The 26,320-nt window shown below is 41.2% G+C and overlaps 1 protein-coding gene across 1 annotated transcript in view; it reads right to left on the bottom strand.

Moving 5' to 3' along the window:
* Positions 1 to 24,039, bottom strand: part of fam49al (family with sequence similarity 49 member A, like) — a 65,677-nt gene extending 41,638 nt beyond the window's left edge. The window contains exon 1 of the mRNA XM_060942830.1: positions 23,808 to 24,039. The gene's annotated coding sequence lies outside the window, so the exon portion shown is untranslated. The remainder of the gene's footprint in view (positions 1 to 23,807) is intronic.
* Positions 24,040 to 26,320: the final 2,281 nt, after the last annotated feature.

Below are 26,320 nucleotides of genomic sequence, written 5' to 3'. Positions count from 1 at the left end.
TTTGAATATGTGTGTTTTGACACATGATGAAATTTAACATGCTCCTCCTAGACGGTTCATGAGATTCATGTGAAATTTGTTATACGTGATGCCAAGATGTCGCTGATATTAAATTGCGAAGGGATTTTTGATATCTTGTAATATGTTGAAATGGCCTTATGATTTTAATATCTTGCCACATAAACAGGAAACGTGTCAGAAAGCCACAGTGCATTGACTGTATGGTTGGACACTTCTTACTTCAATAGATATTATGATTTTTATGATAACCTGATGCCCAATGGGCCTGCCTGTTATAGCGCCACCACCTGGCCAAGCAGGAAATGTGCCAGAAATTGGCAATGCCTTAACTGATTGATCTGACACTTTACAAAATATTGTGTATTATGATTGTGATGATATTCACATGCGTAATTCAGATGCCTAGCACAGCACCACCATCTGGCCAAGCAGGAAATGGGGAAAAATGTTCAATTTATTGATGGATTGATCTGAAACTTTACAAAATATTGGATATCATGAGTCTGATGATATAACATATACAATTCTGTGCACACTCATACACACACAGTCATATGCATATTTATGTATACACACACTCTCTCACAAGTATGCACTCACATGCACACGCAACATCTATGAGCACACTCTTTCACACACACACTTTCTCTCTCCCTCTGACAAACAGACACACACGCACACACACACAATCATAGCGGAGCTCCAGTGGAGCACCATACCTGAGAAAAAATGGTAAACCCATCGAGTCGATTTTTTGTGGTTTGTCCGTGTACTGTACGTGTACCACCAGTCATACACACCGCTTAGTGGTCAGTGTTAGTAATTACCAGTCATACACACCGCCTAGTGGTCAGTGTTAGTAATTACCAGTCTCACACGCCGCCTAGTGGCCAGTGTTAGTAATTACCAGTCATACACACCGCCTAGTGGTCAGTGTTAGTAATTATCAGTCACACACACCGCCTAGTGGTCAGTGTTAGTAATTACCAGTCATACACACCACCTAGTGGCCAGTGCTAGTAATTACCAGTCTCTCACACACCGCCTAGTGGTCAGTGTTAGTAATTACCAGTTATACACACTGCCTATGTAGTGGTTAGCGCTGTCGCCACACAGCAAGAAGGTCCGGGTTCGAGCCCCGTGGCCGGCGAGGGCCTTTCTGTGTGGAGTTTGCATGTTCTCCCTGTGTCCGCGTGGGTTTCCTCCGGGTGCTCCGGTTTCCCCCACAGTCCAAAGACATGCAGGTTAGGTTAACTGGTGACTCTAAATTGACCGTAGGTGTGAATGTGAGTGTGAATGGTTGTCTGTGTCTATGTGTCAGCCCTGTGATGACCTGGCAACTTGTCCAGGGTGTACCCCGCCTTTCGCCCGTAGTCAGCTGGGATAGGCTCCAGGTTGCCTGCGACCCTGTAGGACAGGATAAAGTGGCTAGAGATAATGAGATGAGATGAGATGAGATGAGATGAGACACACCGCCAAGTGGCTAGTGCTAGCCAGTAAAGAAATAAAACAAAAGAGACTGGCTATGATATAAGAAAATTCTACAACCCAGAAACAGATGGGAGCTCCGCTTTTAGGCAGTGCCTAAATCTATATATTAGTGACCTGCCATCATTGTGCATTTTATTGCAGACATATGAAAACTCTCCATGTACACACACACACTGCAGACACAGGAAAGCTAAGATGACTTAAGATTACAGCATGAGATAGAGATAAGGAGGAGACACATGTATAGTTTTGTACATATATAAATGTACATTTTCACACCACAGAAACACACACACACACACACACACTTACAGTCTTTGTCTGTCTATCTCTCATCCGTCAAGCAGTCATGGCATTTGCAACATGCACATCACCTTTGAACATTTGATGAATATATGACATGTGACTGTTTTGTTGGGTGGTGGAATGTCCTGGGTTGCGGAACCACATGTGCGAGGGCCCGTCAAGGCCGCTAGCGGCTTTAATTATTATTATTATTGCTCTAATAGTAGAAATTAACATTTTCAGGTGAGTAGCTCTTTTTCAAAACCATTCCCTGACTTATTGAGCTCAACACACTTATCTTTCCCATGTTGATGGATGACTAACCCTGTGTCCGAAATCACTCCCTACTCACTATATAGCAGGGACGCCATTTTGTAGTGCTGTCTAAAACCTTAGTGAGGATTATTTACACCTTATATAGTGCACTCAAAGTATCCCACAATATATCACAAAAAGTAGTGTACAACATGGTCACTAACCAAAGCAATATATCCCATCATGCATTGTGGTTGCACTGAAAGAAATCAAATTAAAAGTCTCAAATTTGATTTAATAAAAGGCAGTGGCAAAGAAGAAAGTATTCAGCCTTTTTTGAAAACCCACCAGCCGACTGATCTGGCACGTTTTATTTGTACGACGGTAATGACGTAAATACCAGCGCGACAGACTTTTGTCCGAAAGCGTTTTTTCATTTGACCAATGAGCTCACTATATAGTCGTTTATATAGTAATTCCCTATATAGGGAGTAGGGAGTAGTGAACGAGTGAGCGATTTTGGACACAGGGTAAGGGAATTTGGCCTCTGTGTCACCTCATATTTGTACCCCAGTTAATCAGGAAGTCGTGGATTACAGCTTGAAAGTTCCTACACACTCCAATCAACTCAAAATTGTACAATTTAAATGGGAAACATGCTTTAAGTACATTGTGTTCACTATAATTTTCAGGGGTGCTGATAATAGCGCCACGTGTTTTTGTTGAAAATAATTATTTCTTGATGAAGGATTTGTTTTTTCCTGAATAAATTTATTTCAATTAAAGGTTGGATTTTTTTCTCAATTTTTTTTTCAGTGTGAGATGAAGCTAGTTCACCAAAAGGTAGATTTTTTTCTAACCCTTTTTACTAATCTTTACAGGGGGTGCCAGTAATCATGGAGGGCACTGTAACTAGCACCTTCACTTTAAACCAAATGGCAACATTACAAAATTCAGTAATTTCTGAAACAGTGAATACCACAAGAGTGAGGCGTTTATATGGAATCTTTTTGTAGCCATCGTGAACATAATGAACATAATCGAATGTTACAATATGAAAAGAAAATGTGCATCTGATGTTTGTGCAGCAGTCTAGTGCTGAAGCATGTTCTAATATAGTACACTCTTCTACTGAGAAATATATAATTGACTTTCAGTCTTGACTTGTTCAGTAATATTATTAAGGAAAAGCAGCCAATTTCAACAGAACTCTCATTCTTATTTTTTTCTATATTTAATGTTTATAAATACTGTTTTTTTAAAAATAGTAGTGGGGCATCTACAGTGCTGTGAAAATGTATTTTCCCCCTCCTGAGTTCCTCTATTTTTGCAAACGTGTCACAGCAAATGGTTTCAGATCCTCATGCAATAAATAATATAAGCCAAGGAAGACATAAGGAAACACAAAACACAGCTTTTAAATGATCATTTCATTTATTGAAAGTTATGCAACACCTATGTGAAAAAGTAATTGCCCCCAAACTTAATAACTAGGTTTTCTATTTTTAGCAGGAACAACTGCAGCCAAACACTTCACATCAGTGGGAAAGAATTTTGGCCCACTTATTTTTGCAGAATTGCTTTGATTCATTCACACTGGAGCTACTTTCAAACATGAAATGTCGATGTAAAGTCTTGCCACAGCATCTCAGTGGGGTTCAATTCAGGACTTTGACCAGGCCACCCAAAACCTTAATTTTGTTTCTTTTGAGCACTCAGAGGTGGACTTGCGCTTGTGTTTCAGATCATTGTCTTGCTGCATAACCCAATTGTGCTTGAGCTTCAGATCATGAACTGGACATTTTCCTTCAGGATTTTCTGGTAGACAACAGAATTCATGCTTTCATCAATTATGGCAACTTGCCCAGGTGCTGAAGCAGCAAAGCATCCCCACACCATCACACTACCACCACCATGTTTGACTGTTGATATGTTCGTATTATGGAATGCTATGTTAGCTTTAAACCTGATGTAAAGTCTCACTCACAACCCGCCGTACATGCTACTACGGGTAGTCTACAGTAAAATATTTGGCAACACCTTGCTTGAGACTTGCGCTACACTTGCGTGTGTTCAGCACCGTAAAAGGTCGCAGACTGCCCGTGGAGACTTTTGGTCCTACATATGCAAATTCTACGGGTCTTGCGACCAATCAAGAACGCATACACTACGTACAGGACCCGTACTCCTTTTGTACACCTGAACCAAGTCAGCAGCACGGCTAGTAGGGGCTTTTTGTGATGACAGTAAGATGCATGAGTGACGCACGGTCATTATATGAGTGACGTGCCTCAGAAGCACTACACAAGTATTCCACACTTGCTGTTTGTGTGGCCCGCAAGACAGAAGTACATCTGACTTTCTACACCTATGTGTGGCGTGCATGCAGTGCATGCGATCTGCACGCAGCGCATGCAACCCACACGCAACACAAAGGGCAAGACTCTGGGTATATATATTGGGGAGGAACCAAGGAACCGATCATGTAGCGTGTAGCATTGTAGAAAGGAAGAAGGCCACCTCATTTGCTGTTTTTATTTGAGTATATGTTTAATTTACCATGCAAATGTCAATTAATAAAACATGAATATAAGGGAATAACGCATTTTATTACATTGTAAAAAATCCCAACTAAATAGCCCAACAGTTTGAGCACTGAAACACACTTTGACTCCGAGCTGCTGTCCTGCTCCTACTCCAGCTGAGTGGTGGGACGGGGTGTTGGGATGCCCTTGTCCTCATCACTGAGCATGGCACAATGCCCTGACAGCGATGATGGGATTGCAGTGTCCTCACTTCTGGGCGTCGTTAGCTGAAACATACATGAAAATCGGCATATATAATATTAATTACATAAGCATATAGATACTGAAATGAATGTTTAAAGCCTGTGTATTTACCTGTGAAAATACCTCTGGTGGGGTGCTGTGCCTTCTGCCGGCTTGAAGGCATACTTCTCCCTGTCCGTGCAGGGCTCGCCGGTGCTGCTACCATCATCATCAAATTCTTCCTCCTCCTCCTCCCCCTCTGCTGTTTCAGGCTGGGTTACTTCACTTTTGCTCACTTCTTCTTGGGTCCCATTTTCTAAACTTTAAACTGAAATTTTAAAAAAATTTTCCTACAAAATATCCAATGTTCTTCAGTCGAAAGACAGATGCAGAATGCTGCAGACACACTGGTTTTATACCCACTCCTGGCTTGCGTCACACTCAAGTGATGAATGATTGTAATGTGCTAATCACATGCATCACACACGTTTCACAAGTGCGGCCCGAACTCATAGCGCAGGAAACTGGTAAAATGCAAGTCACACACACTTGCGATGTGCTGCTGTCCTGTCACTGAATACACACTGATCACACGCGTCAGACATATGCTTTCCACAGGCTAACGGCGCAATTTTTCCCATGCCTCGAGGAAGTCATGTGTGCAACCTGTACTTGACAAGTACTTTGCCCGTACTCCTCCCCCAAACTTTCCCCCGGGTTCACCGCGACCCTGCAGCACAGCTGCGGGCTACCAAACCCTGCGACCCGTGCATGTCCAAAACACTTACGGCGGGTTGTGAGTGAGGCTTAAGGGGACCAATGCCTTGCAAAAAGTCCATGGAACATTATGCAAAAGGATTTTGGGTCATCAAGGTGTTTTTTTGGCAAATGAGAGATAAGCTTTTGCGTTCCTCTTGGTTACCAGTGGTTTTCACCTTGCAACCCTCCATTGGAAGTTATTTTTTGTTGAGGTTTTTTTTTTTCTAATGATGGAATAATGAATTCTGATCTTATCTGAGACAAGTCAGGCCTGCAGTTCCTTAGATGTTCCTCTGTTTTCTTTTGGGACTTCTTAGATGAGTTGTCAGCATACTCTTAGAGGAATTTTGGTAGGCTGGACTACTTCAGGGATGATTTCCCACTGTTCCATCTTTTCTCCGTTTGGAGATAAAGTCTCTCACCTTTTGCTCTAGAACCAGAGCCTAAGAAATGGCTTTTTTACCCTTTCCAGACTGATATAATTCAATAAATTTCTTTCTCCTCTCATCAGAAATCTCTCAATTGCAGCATAGTGTGCCATATCCATCCATCCATCCATTAGCTATACCACTTATCCATCAGGGTCGTGGGTGAGCTGGAGCCAAACCCAGCTGACTTAGGGCACACCCTGGACAGGTCGCCAGTCTATCGCAGGGTTAACACAGAGATGAACAACCATTCACACTCACATCTCTGTCCAATTTAGAGTAGCCAGTTGACATAATCCACATGTCTTTGGACTGTGGGAGGAAACTGGAGCACTCGGAAGAAAACCACACAGGCACGATGAGAACATGCAAACTCCACAAAGGGAGGCCCCAGTCAGCCACAAGGTTCAAACCCAGAACCTTGCTGGAAATGTTCTGTTATATTTACATTCAACAGGGCAGGCAGTAATTCAGCCTGTGTGTGTGTTTGCGTGTCTAGTCTAACTCAACCCAGTTATCAGTTATCCATTCCATCCATTATCTGTAACTGCTTATCCTGTGCAAGGTCGTGGGCAAGCTGGAGCCTATCCCAGCTGACTATGGGTGAGAGGCAGGTTACACCCTGGACAAGTCACCAGGTCATCACAGGGCTGACACATAGACACAGACAACCATTCACACTCACATTCACACCTACGGTCAATTTAGAGCCACCAATTAACCTAACCTGCATGTCTTTGGACTGTGGGGGAAACCGGAGCACCCGGAGGAAACCCATGCAGCACAGGGAGAACATGCAAACACCATACAGAAAGGCCCCTGTCGGCCACTGGGCTTGAACCCAGAACCTTCTTGCTGTGAGGCGACAGTACTAACCACTACACCACCATGCCGCCACAATTAGCTGTTAAAATTTGGTTAATTGTTTGAGTAACTAAGGAGGCAATTACTTTTTCACACAGGGACAGTTGGTGTTGAATTACTTTTGTCCTTCAATAAATGAAATAATTATTTAAAATTATATTTTGTGTTTACTCAGGTTGTCTTTGCCTTATATTAATCTTTATTTGAAAATCTGAAACAGTAACATATGACAGATATGTAAAAGCTCTATCCACTTGCTATATCAAAAAAAAAGAAAAAGATACAATTTGGTAACGTAACAAGTCATGTTATATTTGCCTCTCTTGCTTTTTAAATTGTTTCCTTTTTTGAGAAAATAATGAAACAGAATGATGGAAAATCAGGAGCGAACACCATCCAGCTGCTTGTTTTTTCTTTCAAATATGTTCGCGCATTAATTCTTGTCAGTGAATGAGGCATCTTTCGTTTTCTGCAAGTGAAACAGGTGCTCATCATTTGTCTTTCTCCGATTCCCATCATCTTTCTGGTATAAGGTGAGCATATTTCCCCTGGACATTAGCATGGTCGATGTGATGTGGCTGGAACATAAGCTTAGCACAGTGGGAGGGAGGTTAGTGCAGACAAAGAGCTTAGCTCTGCACCTGATGGGAAGTAGCAAGATCAGGACTAGACTGACTGGTAATGTGATGCTATGGGGCTGAGACGCCCAGCCATCATCCTCAGTGAATGCTAACACAAGGAAGAATTGTGTGAGAGAGACAGGGAAGTAGGGGGAGCTTCTACTGTGCCACCCTTCCCCCACATTCTCTCCATCCACAGTATCTGTGATGAGAGAATGGTGCTGTATGAAAAAGCCAGTTGCTGATCAGCATTAAGGATTAGTCTCGAAGGCTGACAAAGAATGACAGAGAGACAAATGTGTATGATGTGACCATTTTTTAAAAATCTCGTTTGATGTTTTGACTCATTTCATTTATTCAAGTTTCACGGTTGGTAGATTTTTGGAATAGTTCAAAGTATTAATGCAACATTTACTTTTCTTTTGATGGAAAATGATTGTTACCAGAATGCATAATGAGACGGTTTGTTTTGCTTCAGTAGGTTACTGAAACGGTGTCACTCGTATACATGATTTTCACACCGTATGTGTTAGCTGATGAAAGAGTGTGATGAAAGCTCACAGCTTTCTTCTGCTACAGTTTTGCATTTTTAAAGTTCAAATTGTGTCTGCCGAGTTTTATTTTTTTTGGTGAGGATCGATTTTTGTTGACAACAATGTAAGGAAAGTGTCATTAAATTAAAGAAAAATGTAAATAGGGTCAAATTGATTTGATTGCTCAGAAGGTCTCATCTCATTATCTCTAGCCGATTTTATCCTGTTCTACAGGGTCGCAGGCAAGCTGGAGCCTATCCCAGCTGACTACGGGCGAAAGGCGGGGTACACCCTGGACAAGTCGCCAGGTCATCACAGGGCTGACACATAGACACAGACAACCATTCACACTCACATTCACACCTACGGTCAATTTAGAGTCACCAGTTAACCTAACCTGCATGTCTTTGGACTGTGGGGGAAACCGGAGCACCCGGAGGAAACCCATGCGGACACGGGGAGAACATGCAAACATCGCACAGAAAGGCCCTCGCCGGCCACGGGGCTCGAACCCGGACCTTCTTGCTGTGAGGCGACAGCGCTAACCACTACACCACCGTGCCGCCCCTGCTCAGAAGGTATTGATTATTATTTTTAAATTATTATTATTAAAGCAGCAGCTCTGACTTTCATTCTGGCTGAAAAGCAAATCACAGGTTTATATTAATGCACTCCTTGCAATATATTATTCTTTCCATAGTACAACCCCGATTCCAAAAAAGTTGGGACAAAGTACAAATTGTAAATAAAAACGGAATGCAATGATGTGGAAGTTTCAAAATTCCATATTTTATTCAGAATAGAACATAGATGACATATCAAATGTTTAAACTGAGAAAATGTATCATTTAAAGAGAAAAATTAGGTGATTTTAAATTTCATGACAACAACACATCTCAAAAAAGTTGGGACAAGGCCATGTTTACCACTGTGAGACATCCCCTTTTCTCTTTACAGCAGTCTGTAAACGTCTGGGGACTGAAGAGACAAGTTGCTCAAGTTTAGGGATAGGAATGTTAACCCATTCTTGTCTAATGTAGGATTCTCGTTGCTCAACTGTCTTAGGTCTTTATTGTCGTATCTTCTGTTTTATGATGCACCAAATGTTTTCTATGGGTGAAAGATCTGGACTGCAGGCTGGCCAGTTCAGTACCCGGACCCTTCTTCTACGCAGCCATGATGCTGTCATTGATGCAGTATGTGGTTTGGCATTGTCATGTTGGAAAATGCAAGGTCTTCCCTGAAAGAGATGTCGTCTGGATGGGAGCATATGTTGCTCTAGAACCTGGATATACCTTTCAGCATTGATGGTGTCTTTCCAGATGTGTAATCTGCCCATGCCACACGCACTAATGCAGCCCCATACCATCAGAGATGCAGGCTTCTGAACTGAGCGCTGATAACTTGGGTCGTCCTTCTCCTCTTTAGTCCGAATGACACGGCGTCCCTGATTTCCATAAAGAACTTCAAATTTTGATTCGTCTGACCACAGAACAGTTTTCCACTTTGCCACAGTCCATTTTAAATGAGCCTTGGCCCAGAGAAGACGTCTGCGCTTCTGGATCATGTTTAGATACGGCTTCTTCTTTGAACTATAGAGTTTTAGCTGGCAACGGCGGATGGCACGGTGAATTGTGTTCACAGATAATGTTCTCTGGAAATATTCCTGAGCCCATTTTGTGATTTTCAATACAGAAGCATGCCTGTATGTGATGCAGTGCCGTCTAAGGGCCCGAAGATCACGGGCACCCAGTATGGTTTTCCGGCCTTGACCCTTACACACAGAGATTCTTCCAGATTCTCTGAATCTTTTGATGATATTATGCACTGTAGATGATGATATGTTCAAACTCTTTGCAATTTTACACTGTCGAACTCCTTTCTGATATTGCTCCACTATTTGTCGGCACAGAATTAGGGGGATTGGTGATCCTCTTCCCATCTTTACTTCTGAGAGCCGCTGCCATCTGAGATGCTCTTTTTATACCCAGTCATGTTAATGACCTATTGCCAATTGACCTAGCTGCAATTTGGTCCTCCAGCTGTTCCTTTTTTGTACCTTTAACTTTTCCAGCCTCTTATTGCCCCTGTCCCAACTTTTTTGAGATGTGTTGCTGTCATGAAATTTCAAATGAGCCAATATTTGCCATGAAATTTCAAAATGTCTCACTTTCGACATTTGATATGTTGTCTATGTTCTATTGTGAATACAATATCAGTTTTTGAGTTTTGTAAATTATTGCATTCTGTTTTTATTTACAGTTTGTACTTTGTCCCAACTTTTTTGGAATGGGGGTTGTAGAAATGAATGTGCTGTTATTATAAAGCTGCTTGAATGAGCTGTTCAAACAGATTAAAATTGTTTGATTGTTTTTAGTTAACAAAGAAATATGTATAATCAGGTTTTCTGTAAGGGCATTTATTTCACATTAATGGAAAGCGTCTTGCATGTCTATACTTTTTTACTGCATCTTCAGGATGGAGGGATCTTTCTCTATCTATCTATCTATCTATCTATCTATCTATCTATCTATCTATCTATCTATCTATCTATCTATCTATCTATCTATACACACACACACACGACATGGCTGTGTTTTGTTGGGGTTTTTTTCCAAGAGGGGAAAAAAAGACTTTTTTTTTTTTCTGGAAATGACTTTATATTTCCCTTAATAAGGAACAACAGGAACTAACTTGTGTTGTGGATGATCCACAATGTGAAATGTAACTATTAAAAGCTAAAAGTACCATGTGTCATTTAATAATAAATTCACAAATTGCTGTGGAATAAGAGAAAAACAACACTTTGGGACAATAAGTCCACTTCACATCAGGCTGCATCACACCACCCTTGTGTTTTATTTACTTTCCGATAAAAGCATACCTCATCATGTTTTATTTGTTACTTGAACAATGAATTTCAATCAAAATATCAAGGACCACGATATGCCTAAATTGCAACACTCTGTTCTGAAATTTGCTGTAAAATAACATGAGGGTGAGAGTTCTATTATTTGTCATTTCCTCCTTTATTATTTCATCACTGTTTTTTAAAAGTAATAATTATAATTACTAAAAATGTTACCAACCCTGAGTATACAGTATTTCTATCTCATCTCCCATCTGAACCAAATTTTATTTTCTTCCCTCACTTTTGAGGAAGCACAGTAGCTCAAGGTCATCAGTTACCGTAAATCACCAACCAATATATATAGCAACACATCTTACATCACATTGACAAAAGCTTCTGTCCTTGTCCCTTTGATTAAGGTGCTGGTTTAACCTGACTCATTACTGAGTCTGGAAATGAAGAGAATGGGTATTATTTAATAGTTTTTGTATGCAAGTGGATAAGAGAGGGAAAGAACACTGATATCTATAAAATTTGTTATTGGCATACTACCATGAGCCACATAAAGCATGCCCATTAATCTCGAAGTACATCTTTGAGTTTGTTGATGTCTCAGAGTCTTGTTTGGATCTGTGCCAGCAGTTGTTCCTTAATCCACTGCACACTTATCTGATACTGAGGTGTCACGGCTGCCAGGCTGCCCCCTGTGCCCGTTGCTCGGCTGCCCTGGGCCACAGAGGGAGACAGATGAGGAGAGATGAGAGGAGCTGAGCAGCTTTGTGCTAGGCAGTGCTGCTGGGACTTGTGCTCTAAAATTCCCTCCAACAAAATGTTTTCAGACAGTCAAAGCACTTCAGATTAGTTTCATCTACCCCTTGAGCAATGAAGGAGATAATAAATATGTTAATATGGGCAGACCAGATTGTTTAAAATAACATGCAAATTGGTTTGTGCTGTTGCCTTTAGGTTGCTTGACTAAAATCTGAATGATAGAAATGGTTTCATTCTGAAGTTTTGGATTAAATTTAGCTGCACAATCAATTTTTCCTCCTCACATGTATGACTTTTCTATGAATGTGTTCGAATTTGTATAATATTTGGTTGTCTCCGTCCCTTTTTTTGTTATTTTTTAAATTGTACTTATAATAACATTAGAGGGTAGTATGTACAGTATATGGAAAGTATGTAAATATGATCAAATTGATCTGATTGGTCAGACTGTATTAGTTAATATTTTATTACAGCAGCTCTGATCATGCTTCTGACCACGTGTCATATGGGGAAATTTGATGATGATGATGATTCTGGCTGTAAGGCAAATGATATGTTTACATTTATGCGCTCGTTGTAATATGCTATACTTTCTGGAGTAACAGCTCATTCAAATGATTGAATGTGCTGTTACTATCGAGCTGGTTGAAAGTGTTTGAATTTGCATAATAATCGGTTTTCTCCCTCACTTCTTTACTATTTTTTAAAATCCTTATAATAGCATTACAGGGTTATATGTGCATATCTCTTATCATTCAGTATTGACAACCGTACAGCAATAAATGAATTATTTTATATAGCTGGTGGTGCATGAAACAATTATTAGTCTCCTTAAATTCCACATTTCCTCTCCTCACTCTTATGCAAGGCTGACACTTGCACGACTTTTGGCCACGATTTTGTCATGGCAAGTCGTGCCATTTTGGGGCACGAACTGGGAGGCTCCCGCACTGTTCACGACTTGTTCACGCATAGTTCACAACGAGTTCACGAATGCTTGCCTGTCCACATTCACGAACTGGCACGATGAGTTCACGCATAGTTTGCGCATAGTTTACGCACTTCCCGCATTGGCACGACGAGTTTGCGCAATTCGGACGGCGTCGTGCCGACTTGGGCACGCCATATAAAAAGGGGGCCTCCCCAACCCCTGGTCATTTTTGAATTGGCTGTGGAAGAGACAACATGCTGAATACCAGAGACACAATCATTGCAGAGAAGAGAAGATGCCTATACCTGGCAGCTGCTCTAGCCATTGTTGAAGAGCAGCAGAAAAGGCTGGAAGAGGCAGAAGAGCAAGAAAAGGCAACCCCACCTCGAAGAAAGACACAAAGGAAAGTGTGGGTCCGGGAATGGTTGACCAGAAGGCACGAGTTTGGACAGTATGACAGTCTACTGACTGAACTCCACAAGGAAGATCAAAGGGGCTACGTGTCTGCTTTGTTTTTTTAGGCATGTTGTCTCTGTGATATAAGTTGTCTCCTCGCTGGTGATCTCTGGAATGGCGAGAAGTGTCCGGGAAGCCCTATATATACCCCCGCACCGACGCGAGCGCCACTGTCGCGCAGTAGTCGTGAACTGCTCGTGAACTGCTCATGAACTCGTCGTGAACTGCTCGTGAACTCGTCGTGAACTGCTTGTGCCATGCGCAAACTGTTCGTGAAGTGCGTAAACTAGTCATGAACTGCTCGTGCCATCAATGCGTGACCGTGTCAGTGGGAAGGCACGGCCACGCTGCGACGCGCACCAATTCGTGAACATGTCGTGAACTACTCGTGAACTTGACGTGAGCTGTTCGTGAACTATTCGTGGCAGTTCGTGACAGTCGTGGCATGGCGCGCACTTCCACGCACTGGCACGCATCCTCCCGCATCGTCCCGACGAGTTCACGACGAGATCACGAACAGTTTGCGCATAGTTCACGACCCGGTTGCGAAATTTTGTCGTGACCAAAATTTTGAACATTTCAAAATTCTCGTCCCAACATGGCACGCAGTCACGACGGGTTTACGCACACTTCACGCCAGTTTACAACTAGTTTGCGCACTGGCATGACTCAAGTCGTGCCAGTGCGTGCCACGGAATCGTGCAAGTGTCAGCCTTGCATTACATTGTATTAAATTCATTATTATTATTTGTTTTCTATATACAGTAGTCACTACACAATATGCTGATAAGCCTAAAATGTGTTTGCTGATAGACCTGAAGATCATATAAGGTTGAAGACACTGTTTGTGATAATGTGCAGTATCCTGTATCATCACTAGCTCTTGGGAAATGTGTGTCCTCAGCATGCTGCATTCTGGCTCTGTCTCTATCAGACATGGCCATTTTTAGCCCTTCCTGTAGAAGTGTCTCTCTTCTCAGACCTGCTCTTTCTGCTTTGTCCAAGTGTGTTGGACTCAGAAACAGAGCTTCTTGCCAAAGACTGACAGCTCAAAGCTTGTGGAGTAGCTCTCTGTCTTGACCACTCAGTGTCAGGAGTTAAAAACTAGAAGGTCACATATCTTTGCAATTAACCTTTGTTGCATCACTGCAGTAGAATTTACGGTTAAATAATTGATTATTCGCAGGTAATAAAAACAGTTTTTAAAAATTATTTCCATATTAATAGAAGAGACCGTTGCATGACGACCACAAGCTGCTTCAAGTGGATCAGCTGTGTATCAGGCCGATGGCCAACTAAAACTGTAAACGCTTTACTTATGTGGTTTTATACTGCGTAATACTGTATAAGCATGAACAATAATTGGCCATTTCTGTCAGTGTAATTAGGCTTAGTGTGGTGTGAAATGTGCTAATGGTTCAGTTATATTTTTTAGCAATTTAATTCAACTTATTTAATATTAATGATAAGTAAGCTATGGGAAACTGCCAAGTTAGGATTAGCAAAATGCTTAGATACTGACGATTAGCAAATTCAAGATGTTGTTTGTTTTTTTTTCTTCCCAATCATATACTAATACAATGGTGTATTAGGGCCATTATAGGTTAAAAACAAACAAACAAACAAACAAACAAACAAACCACCAGAGCTGGGGGGGGGGTAATCTTCCGAGAAAAATCTCCAAATCTAAATTTAAAGTCATACATTTACAAGAGGTGGCACAGTGGTGTAGTGGTTAGTGCTGTCGCCTCACAGCAAGAAAGTCCGGGTTCGAGCCCCGTGGCCGGCGAGGGCCTTTCTGTGTGGAGTTTGCATGTTCTCCCCGTGTCCGCGTGGGTTTCCTCCGGGTGCTCCAGTTTCCCCCACAGTCCAAAGACATGCAGGTTAGGTTAACTGGTGACTCTAAATTGACCGTAGGTGTGAATGTGAGTGTGAATGGTTGTCTGTGTCTATGTGTCAGCCCTGTGATGACCTGGCGACTTGTCCAGGGTGTACCCCGCCTTTCGCCCGTAGTCAGCTGGGATAGGCTCCAGCTTGCCTGCAACCCTGTAGAACAGGATAAAGCGGCTAGAGATAATGAGATGAGATGAGACATTTACAAGAAAAAAAAAAACTTGAATAGTCTCTGAGTTTATAAAGTCATAAATTTGTGAGAGGAAAAAACCCCCAGCGACAACAGACATTCTCTGAAGAAACAATCACATTCTTCCTGGCTGCAGTGCATTCTGGGAAATGTAGGAGAAAATCTCTTAGCCTTTATACTTTTATATTGCATGATCGAGGAGGAAAGACTGCATTTCCTATAACTCTCGGCTCAGCCGTTTCAACATGACAGAGTTTTGGGCAGATGAGAAGAATTCATTCACTGAAAGTAACGGGAAACTGCTCTTGCACAGTAATTTTACATTCTTCCCTTACACATTTCCCACAATCCAACAATCTAGTACAGGGTTGGGAACTTCCGGTGGCCAGGTCCAGGCTGCTGATAATGGTACAGCAACCAATATTGGGCTGTATAATCAGTTTCGATGTTCAGATATCAGATGTTCAAATATTATTACAGGTTTACATGGTCTCTCAGATTTTTTCAAGATTAATACTGCTCCAAATGATTGCACATTTACAATCTGTCATCAGTGTAAATGTACACGGTTAATGTTGCAGGCCAGAGTTATAGTGCTGAGTAGTTGGAACATGTATTTCGTGTAAACAGTGTGGAGAGTGAAAATGAAAGGGCTGGATGGGCGATAATATAAGGATGACCGATTAAAAGCTTCTGTGCTGACGAAAAATACCATGGAACCAATAACTAGACAAATAAAAGCAATTTAATAACATCACATTTCAGCTTGCATCTGATATTTGAACATTGAAACTGATTATATAGCCCAATATTGGTTTTTGTACCATTATTAGCAGCCTGGGCCTGGCCACCAGAAGTTCCCAACTGTGCAGTAGATTGTGGGATGTGAGAAAGGGGTGAATTTATAAACAGCCAAGATAAAAAAAAAACGACATGGATAAACAAAGCTGTGTGGTTTATACATTAATTTCCCATTGTATCCAATAATCCCACTGTAATCACATGCATAGTGGCTTCTGGGCTGCAGTACAGTCTGTGAAATGTAGCTGTAACTTTCTTAGCACTTTATTCTTCTATACTGTGTGATTGAGGAGGAGAGACTGCATTTCATATAACTCTCGTCTCAGCTGTGGTGTCTGTGGTGTGATGAGGTTGATCCAAACTTGCAAAGTGAAGCAGTGTGGTCCCTTGACATACACAAAAAAAACAAACAAACAAAAAAAACCTTGTGGTTTTTTTCCCTCATAAATTTGTGACTTTTTAAACTTTTAGAATTAAAAAAAAAATTCCTCAGAATATTATCCCCTCCCTCAGCTCCATAATATACACAAAACTTTATTTTTCTGAAATTATTTTCTTGGAAAGTATGACTTTTTATTCTTGGAATTTCTGAGTTTTTTAAATTTATGACTATAATCTGAGAGAATATCCGTGTTTTTCCCCCCTCATAAATTTATAACTTTAATCTCAGAAATTCTGAGTTTTTTCATGGAATATTACACACACACACGCACACACCAAGCTCTGTCTTTTTATTTTTATTTTTTAACCTATGGTATAATGGCCCCAATATGATGTTGGAAAGAAAAAAAAATAGACAGCCATCAAAACAATTAGAACTATACAAAGGAATTGAAAAATGCAATACTAGCTTGAATATGTTATTTTGATTGTAAGCCCATTAATAGTCAAATGCCTACTTTTAGTTTTATATTTAATCTGTTTAAAGATTTGAATGCATGATTGACACCAGAGAATAGTGAATACATTTCTACTGACAGATATGCTTTTACTCTGGACAGCTTTATGATCTGTTATTTTAAGCATCCAGCTGTGAATACAGAAACTTTATACACACTGCTGACATGGTCGCTCTCTTCCACAGCCTGTCTGTGACAGTATTCACCTACAGTGGTGCTTGAAAGTTTGTGAACCCTTTAGAATTTTCTATATTTCTGCATAAATATGACCTAAAACATCATCAGATTTTCACACAAGTCCTAAAAGTAGATAAAGAGAACCCAGTTAAACAAATGAGACAAAAATATTATACTTGGTCATTTATTTATTGAGGAAAATCATCCAGTGTTACATATCTGTGAGTGGCAAAAGTATGTGAACCTCTAGGATTAGCAGTTAATTTGAAGGTGAAATTAAAGTCAGGTGTTTTCAATCAATGGGATGACAATGAGGAGTGAGTGGGCACCCTGTTTTATTTAAAGAACAGGGATCTATCAAAGTCTGATCTTCACAACACATGTTTGTGGAAGTGTATTATGGCACGAACAAAGGAGATTTCTGAGGACCTCAGAAAAAAGTGTTGTTGATGCTCATCAGGCTGAAAAAGGTTATAAAAGCATCTCTAAAGAGTTTGGACTCCACCAATCCACAGTCAGAGAGACTGTGTACAAATGGAGGAAATTCAAGACCATTGTTACCCTCCCCAGGAGTGGTAGACCAACAAAGATCACTCCAAGAACAAGGCGTGTAATAGTCGGTGAGGTCACAAAGGACCCCAGGGTAACTTCTAAGCAACTGAAGGCCTCTCTCACATTGGCTAATGTTAATGTTCATGAGTCCACCATCAGGAGAACACTGAACAACAATGGTGTGCATGGCAGGGTTGCAAGGAGAAAGCCACTGCTCTCCAAAAAGAACATTGCTGCTCGTCTGCAGTTTGCTAAAGATCACGTGGACAAGCCAGAAGGCAATTGGAAAAATGTTTTGTGGATGGATGAGACCAAAATAGAACTTTTTGGTTTAAATGAGAAGTGTTATGTTTGGAGAAAGGAAAACACTGCATTCCAGCAGAAGAACCTTATCCCATCTGTGAAACATGGTGGCGGTAGTATCATGGTTTGGGCCTGTTTTGCTGCAGCTGAGCCAGGACAGCTTGCCATCATTGATGGAACAATGAATTCTGAATTATACCAGCGAATTCTAAAGGAAAATGTCAGGACATCTGTCCATGAATTGAATCTCAAGAGAAGGTGGGTCATGCAGCAAGACAATGACCCTAAGCACACAAGTCGTTCTACCAAAGAATGGTTAAAGAAGAATAAAGTTAATGTTCTGGAATGGCCAAGTCAAAGTCCTGACCTTAATCCAATGGAAATGTTGTGGAAGGACCTGAAGCGAGCAGTTCATGTGAGGAAACCCACCAACATCCCAGAGTTGAAGCTGTTCTGTATGGAGGAACGGGCTAAAATTCCTCCAAGCCGGTGTGCAGGACTGATCAACAGTTACCGGAAATGTTATTTGCAGTTATTGCTGCACAAGGGGGTCACACCAGATACTGAAAGCAAAGGTTCACATACTTTTGCCACTCACAGATATGTAATATTGGCTCATTTTCCTCAATAAATAAATGACCAAGTATAATATTTTTGTCTCATTTATTTAATTGGGTTCTCTTTATCTACCTTTAGGACTTGTGTGAAAATTTGATGATGTTTTAGGTCATATTTATACAGAAATATAGAAAATTTTAAAGGGTTCACAAACTTTCAAGCACCACTGTATGTGAACTAAGGCTAGTGGCAGAAATGTATTGTTGGAGCATGTTAATGATGAATTTGAGTTTCTTTTATGGGTTTATGTTTCAATTACCATTTTCCCATTTTACTATTTGTATGATAGATAGATAGATAGATAGATAGATAGATAGATAGATAGATAGATAGATAGATAGATAGATACAAACATACATACATACATACATACATACATACATACATACATACATACATACATACTTTATTGACCCTGAGGGAAATTTACTATGATGTGTTTTATGTTACTTCTTTTTTTTTTTTAGATCTATTGTTCTTTAATAGTATGATGTGTGTCTTGTACTACATCTCATCACAAGATTTTGAGCATCTGGAATGTATGTGCTTTCCATTGCATGTTCTCTACATGGCCCTTCTTATAGCTAGCAATGCAAACACACACACACACACACACACACACACACACACACACTGCAGCAGTGACAGTCAAAGCTGATCTCAAGGTTACTACAGACCCCTTGACATGCCCCACTGCATCCACCCCCAACTTGCTCTCTAGATTCTCACCCTCCACACCTGCTAAGCTTATGCTCTCTGCACAGGGGTAGTTCATGGGACCAGCAACCACTGCTCAGTACATCTTCTCTCAACTGAGTACACACAGCAGTACATGTCCTTTGTGCAGGAAACAGAGCACTTAAAATCCATCTTAGTCCAGCTCTACAAAGCCCACTGGGCCTGTTCTTTCAGACGCCCTCTAAAACAATCCCTTTCAACCAAACTCAGTAATCCAGATCATCTACAATACTTCTTCAATGGCATAGGAGTTGAACACTTTAATATGAACAGCAGAGAGTTCAGACTCTCTTTTTTCTTTTCGCGAAGTTGATTTTTGCCTCTAGTGTTTTTATTTATTTATTTATTTTGCCTATAGTAATGCCAAGAAGACATGATGGTGATATAGCAGGTTGCACTGCTGCCTCATAGCTCTAGTTCAATCCTGAGCTCAGATTACTGTCAGTGTGGAACTGGTTTTTTTGTGTCTGCATGGGTTTCATCTGGGTTCTCTGGTTTCCTCCCATCTCCTGAAAACATGCCAGTAAATTGATTGTCTACACTAAACTGCACCTAGGTACGTGTGTGTGTGTGTGTGTGTTCATAGTGCTCTGCGATGTTCAATATTCCTGAGATTCACTGCCACCCTGACTAAGATAAAGTAGTCACTGAAAATCAATGGATGAATGAATAATAACAAGATTTAAAATCTGCTTGGTGATGAAATTAAAGAGGTTTGAAATGACTGTTGATATCAGAGTGAAAATGAAAATGACATTATTAGGATGTTGGCACTCATTCATCTTCAGCAACTGCTTTATCTTAGTCAGGGTCATGGTGGAACAGTGGATCCAAGGAAAACTGGGTGCAAGGCGAGAATACACACACATATGTACACCTACACATACTTTCATACCTATGGGGCAATTGAAATTTTGCCTGTCCATCTCCTGGCATGTATTTGGGAAGTGAGAAGAAACCAGTGTAAACCAACATGATGCAGAACAACCATGTGAAAGCCCACACAGAAACTCATTTAGTATCAAATCCTGGAGATTGGAAGTATGAATACTATTTGTGCTTCCACGATGTTTTTCAATCAATTAAAAACCTCCATGAAGAAGAAGAAGAAGAAGAAGAAGAAGCCTTTATTTGTCACATGCACACTCAAGCACAGTGAAATTCGTCCTCTGCATTTAACCCATCTGAAGCAGTGAACACATGCATGTACACCCACAAGTGAGCAATGAGCACAAACATACACCCAGAGCAGTGGGCAGCTATGCTACAGCACCCGGGGAGCAGTTGGGGGTTCGGTACCTTGCTCAAGGGCACTTCAGCCCAAGGCTGCCCCATGTTAATCTAACCGCATGTCTTTGGACTGTGGAGGAAACTAGAGCACCCAGAGGAAACCCACGCAGACACGGGAAGAACATGCAAACTCCATACAGAAAGGCCCCCGTCAGCCACTGGCCTCGAACCCAGAACCTTCTTGCTGTGAGGCAACAGTCCTAACCACTACACCACATGTTTGGCATCCATGGCATGTGATCAGAAAACAAAAGTATTTTTTTTTTAAATCCATGCTGTGTTTATCTCATAAAAATTCTTGTTTGTCAGTTGGGAAGTGAAAAAGGATATACACTTTGTTTTTTTTAAATTTTCTGTTCATTTGTGTATATGGAGTCAGTCATTGTGACAAAATTTGCATAGTCAATCAACAATTAACAGGGGTGGGTTTCCCAAAAAGCATTGTAGCCCAAAGATCATCATTAAATGGTAGAGCGAGCATCACAATGAACACTCTCTCTCCTAGTTAAGATGCTCTTAGCATTAAGAGGCTTTTGGGAAACCCACCCCAGTTCTGCTTATCTCATTCTTGTGCACCATTAGTTCCAGGTTTCTGGGGCAAAAGGTTCCAGTAACTTATGCAGTGGAAAAGTACTGCATAAGTACCTTAGTACCCACTTTTCTTCCAAAGTTATAAATGAATGTCTTATGACATCGACCACGGTCTAATTTGGCTCTGCGTCTTCCTCCTCCAACAGGATCATGCTATATGAGGTGAGGTTTGCTCTAACAATGATGCCTATGACGCATTCTAAACAAATACAGAATAATGATAGCCTTCATACCCTCCCTTTGAAATCAATGCTTGGGATTTTTTTAAATTTTGCAATATATAGCATCAGAACCAGCACTTTTGTGCTTCTGTCCTCTCCACATTCAGTTGCAATTTACTGGACAATTTACTGGACATCATGTTCTCCCTGTGTCTCCGTGGGTTTCTTCTGGGTGCTCTGGTTTCCCCTACAGTCCAAAGACACGCAGATTAGGCTAATTGGTGGATCTAAATTGACCGTACATGTGAATGTGAGTGTGAATGGTTGTTTGTCTCTGTGTTAGCCCTGCGATGATTTGGTGACTTGTCTAGGGTGTACCCCACCTCTCACCCATAGTCAGCTGGGATAGGCTCCAGCTTGCCTGCGACCCTGTACAGGATAAGTGGTTATGGATAACGGATGGATGGATGGATTTACTGGACATTCATCATTGCTACATCTTTTTGCAGTTGTTATTAACTTGACTCTATTTAAGTACATACTATATGTACACACAGTACAGACTTCTATGATGGTATATGTTTTGTGTGTCGCTTTTTCTTCATTATAAATTGTTCCTCATTGTATACAGTATGGTATCTATTGTCCCATGCTCTGTCACCGCACCTCTTAGCTTACACAGGTCTGAGTCAAAGACTGATAAATAGTAATAAGGCAGAAAGGAGGGAAGATGTATATAATGTGCATTTTACATCATGTCAAACCAAGACGGGGTTTTTTCCACAAAAAGTAAAATATGAGCTATTATTCATGACTTCTGAATTGAACAGACATACCTTATTAAAAATGCATTTAAAAAAACCCAAAACAGTTCTGTGTCTCTAACAGGAGTGTGATAATGACAATGAGACAGCTTGAAGATGACCAGATAGACAGATACATTGAAGAGAGGATGGAGATGAGAAGCAGACAGACAGATGGACACTAGCAGAAAAATGAGAGGAATGGAAGGAGAAGCGCAGGCAGACATGTTTCCATGGGCGAAGGGGAGAGATTTGGGGTAAGAAAGCTACATCATCTGCATCAGCCAATCCGGACGCTCTTATAAAATGTTCAAAGGGAGTGTCCTAGCAACAGACGAGTAAATATCTGTTCTGGCTCTTTTCATTTTGTATATTTGGGGGAATGTTCTCCTGAGACAGTTTGCTTCATAGGATTACATATTTCTTGTTAGTATCTATTTGTTGCCCGAGGTTCAGCTATCCAGAGTATTTAGATACAGAATAAAGGCATGTTTTTTTTTCCTTCAAATATCATTAAGTAACAGATATTGATAGATATTTCCTAGCTATCTCTTCACTATACTGTCCAATATTTGGATGCAGTTGATAAGGTTACCAGTGTTATGCCAAGTGATTATGTGAATTTCTGTACATCTACATTAATATTAGGGGGATAAAATATTCAATATAAATTCTCCATCACATTTATTACACTTCTGGGAATCTGATCATGAGGCTTAAGGGAAAAGCACACATCATTTGCACATCCTGAAAGGCCTGCTTTTGAGACATCCAGGCAAAACCCATCATATTCTCTTGTTGTGCCACTTCATTAACACATCTAGTCTTTTTCTTTTTTGTGGTTTGAATAAACCACAGCTACCAGGGAAATGAGTGGAAAAAGGAGTGGTTCATTCCTCCACTGACCATCTCATTCATTTTTCCCTCCCTCTCTCTCTCTCTCTCTCGTTCTTTTCTCCCTATTTGTTTCCTCCCTTTTTGCAAGGATGCTGGTTTTAGGTAGGTGTGAGAATATATGGGATTAAAACACATGCACACCCACACACAAGCTAATTAGCTCTACATGCTCTGCATGCCAATCTAAATGTCACATGAGCCATAAAATGTCTAAGAAAGCTAGGATGGGGTACTCACTCAATACCTGGTGTGCAGGGTGAAATGGTTGCATTTGAAAAAGGAAATAGCTGACATGCAGCACAGACTGTCTGTTGTTATGGGAACTGCTGGTTTTAACAAAAAAAGAAGAAGAAGAAGAAAGCCGGAAACACCTTTTTCACTTCACTCTTAGGTGTCTTTTTGTGCTATAATTTTACAGCACCATAAAGAATGTGTGTGTAGTGTAAGTTGTATTGTGCAGGATATGGTAGGTACATCCCAGACTTTGCTGAGCGTGTGTGTGTGTGTGTGTGTGTGTGTGTGTGTGTGTGTGTGTGAGAATGTGTCTATTTGCAACACTACAATGCACTGCTGAGAAAGAGGACGAGCCCTAGGAAAGCAGCACACCTCTCAGTTTTGCTCTCTGTCTCTTCCTCCCTCTCTCTTTCCACCGGTGCAATTCTCTACAGTCCGGCTGAAGAGGTTGCCGGCATGGCAACAAGAGCGGCTGCCATCACTTGCCATGTGCTACCTTCTACCCTCATCTACAGCAGTGCTGCAACTAAAATGTTACCAACTGAATTAAAGAAAGAGACACAAATGAGGAAGGGACAGATAGAGGAACTGAAAACATGGAGAAAGAGCATTCGTGATGATGCTTACCGGCAAGAAGGGTTACAGGGAGGCAGTGGTGCTCCTGCTCTGTCTTCAGGAAAAAGAAATAGGTGACAAAAAGAGAAAATAGAGAAGCTAAAGGATCAAAGCAGACCCCTGTTTGGAGAATACAAAGGAAGAGTATGAGGGGTGAAAAAACAGCACTCCTTTCACTTCCCCTGTGAGCTGCTGTGTGTACTTCCCTGAATGCACGACTAGAGTCAACCTCACACTCTGTGTGTGTGTGTGTGTGTCAGTTCCTTTCCCTGTCTGCCTCTGGCTTGCTCATGCGCTCCTCCTGCTCAGTTACCAAATGATCTCTCTTGCTCTGACTGTCTCTGCACTCAAGACTCTACTCTCTGCTTAGCAGCTGAGAAATAGTACGCTCCGTTCCATCCTCCCTCCCTCTCTTTCTCTCATATTCTTTTCTCTGTCTCTCACTCTTACAAAGACCCCCACCAGCCTATCCCATTCACACCCCCTCCCCCTGACTAACAACTGACATCTCCAAAGCCTACAAGCATGAGTGGGGGAGTGTGTGAGTATGTGCGCTTTATGCATTTATGGTGTTATTTAACCCTTTGCCATGCAATTTGCCTTCCCTCATAGCAGGTGTGTGTGAGCCGTCTCCCAAGACTGGTCTCTGTAATGATGTCACCGTCCAAACGATCTGTGTCTTGCTTGGGGTGTGTGAACAAAATGGCCATTGTTTGTACTCACCAGCCTACCTCATACTCATTCTGTCTCTTTGCACCCCTCCTCACTTCATTCTTCCCAGCCTGGGGTCAACACACACCCTAGCATGGACCACAGTGGTATCTCAACACCTCTGAAGCTGGAGTATTTGGTACGATGTAGCACTTGGCCTACTTTAAAGGCATGCTCGTACGGGTAGTTCATTAGCTCATGTATTAGATGTGTATTTGCATTCAGCTCATATATGATTCATGGCTTCATCATTATCATCTCTGCATTATGCCTCCAGAATGCGCTGGGACTATGCTAGTTATTTACAGTGGTCTCCTGCAGTGCTATCATCTATCTTACTCATACTGAATGACTGCATGTTGTTAAATTTGACTTGTCTTTTGAACATGACAACTTTGAACATGACAACTTTGTGTGATCAACGATTTTTAACATTAGATGATGTAGCACTATTTATTATTGTCAACAGCAGTGATTGCTTCACAGTGTTTGACTGATCATTAGTTTTGAATCTTATATAGTCTTGTGTTCTTAGTGTAGAGTTTGTTCGAAGATCCATGTTAGTTTTAAGGATCAAATGGCAAAAAAGATGACATTGTATAACAGGAGCAGAGGACTTATCGGTGGCCAGGAAACAGGGTCTAAACATTCAACACTTTCCAGTCTTTGGACAGAAAATAATAAGTTAGACTTATAATAATAAATCAGAAGTATTAAGGCATGGTCCCACAATACTGATAACTATAAATAAATCGGTCCCCTGCAGTTTATGTGGTTGGTGGTCACACCAGACCAATAACGATACCAGATATTTTAAGTTCGTTTCTTAAACAAGGATTTTTTTAAAGCTTGTTACCTTGTTAACAGTTTCGGCGAGAATCTCCCGCCTTCTTCAGAAACAGTCACCAGATGTCGAGTGGTGACGTGCCTTATCAGCTGATGTTGCGTTATGGAGGCGTGAACGTCCCGCCCAATTTGACAGGTAGTTCACGCCTCCTACTGTCAGGTCGCTCCTCCAGGATGGCGCTCCAGGTGTGCAACAGCGCGTACGCTCCCTCATCCCGGTTCATCGTCCTCTGCGCCCGCTTACGTATCTCCACTGCCTCTAAAATTCGGGGAGATTCTCGCCGAAACTGTTAACGAGGTAACAAGCTTAAAAAAAATCCTTGTCTAAGAAACGAACTTAAAATATCTGTAATAGTTAGACATAATGAACATCCACTACATACAATAACGATACCTATAGCCCAGGCCTGGGTTTATCCGTATCGGTGAGGTCGCTTCTGGAGCGATTTTTCCAGGCCTGGACCTGATCCAATAAAAGATCTGATCAATCAGGTAATTGTTTACATGTGACATTGTCTGAGCACATACAGTGGGGCAAAAAAAGTATTTAGTCAGTCACCAATTGTGCAAGTTCTCCCACTTAAAAAGATGAGAGAGGCCTGTAATTTTCATCATAGGTACACTTCAACTATGAGAGACAAAATGAGAAAAAAAAATCCAGAAAATCACATTGTCTGATTTTTAAATATTTTTTTTGCAAATTATGGTGGAAAATAAGTATTTGGTCAATAACAAAAGTTCATCTCAATACTTTGTTATATACCCTTTGTTGGCAATGACAGAGGTCAAACATTTTCTGTAAGTCTTCACAAGGTTTTCACACACTGTTGCTGGTATTTTGGCCCATTCCTCCATGCAGATCTCCTCTAGAGCAGGGATGTTTTGGGGCTGTCGCTGGGCAACATGGACTTTCAACTCCCTCCAAAGATTTTCTGTGGGGTTGAGATCTGGAGACTGGCTAGGCCACT

The sequence above is a fragment of the Neoarius graeffei genome, chromosome 16 (assembly GCF_027579695.1).
Source record: "Neoarius graeffei isolate fNeoGra1 chromosome 16, fNeoGra1.pri, whole genome shotgun sequence".
Lineage (NCBI taxonomy): Eukaryota > Metazoa > Chordata > Actinopteri > Siluriformes > Ariidae > Neoarius > Neoarius graeffei.
The sequence above is the reverse complement of the archived record's forward strand: the minus strand, read 5'-3'. Positions and strand labels throughout refer to the sequence as shown.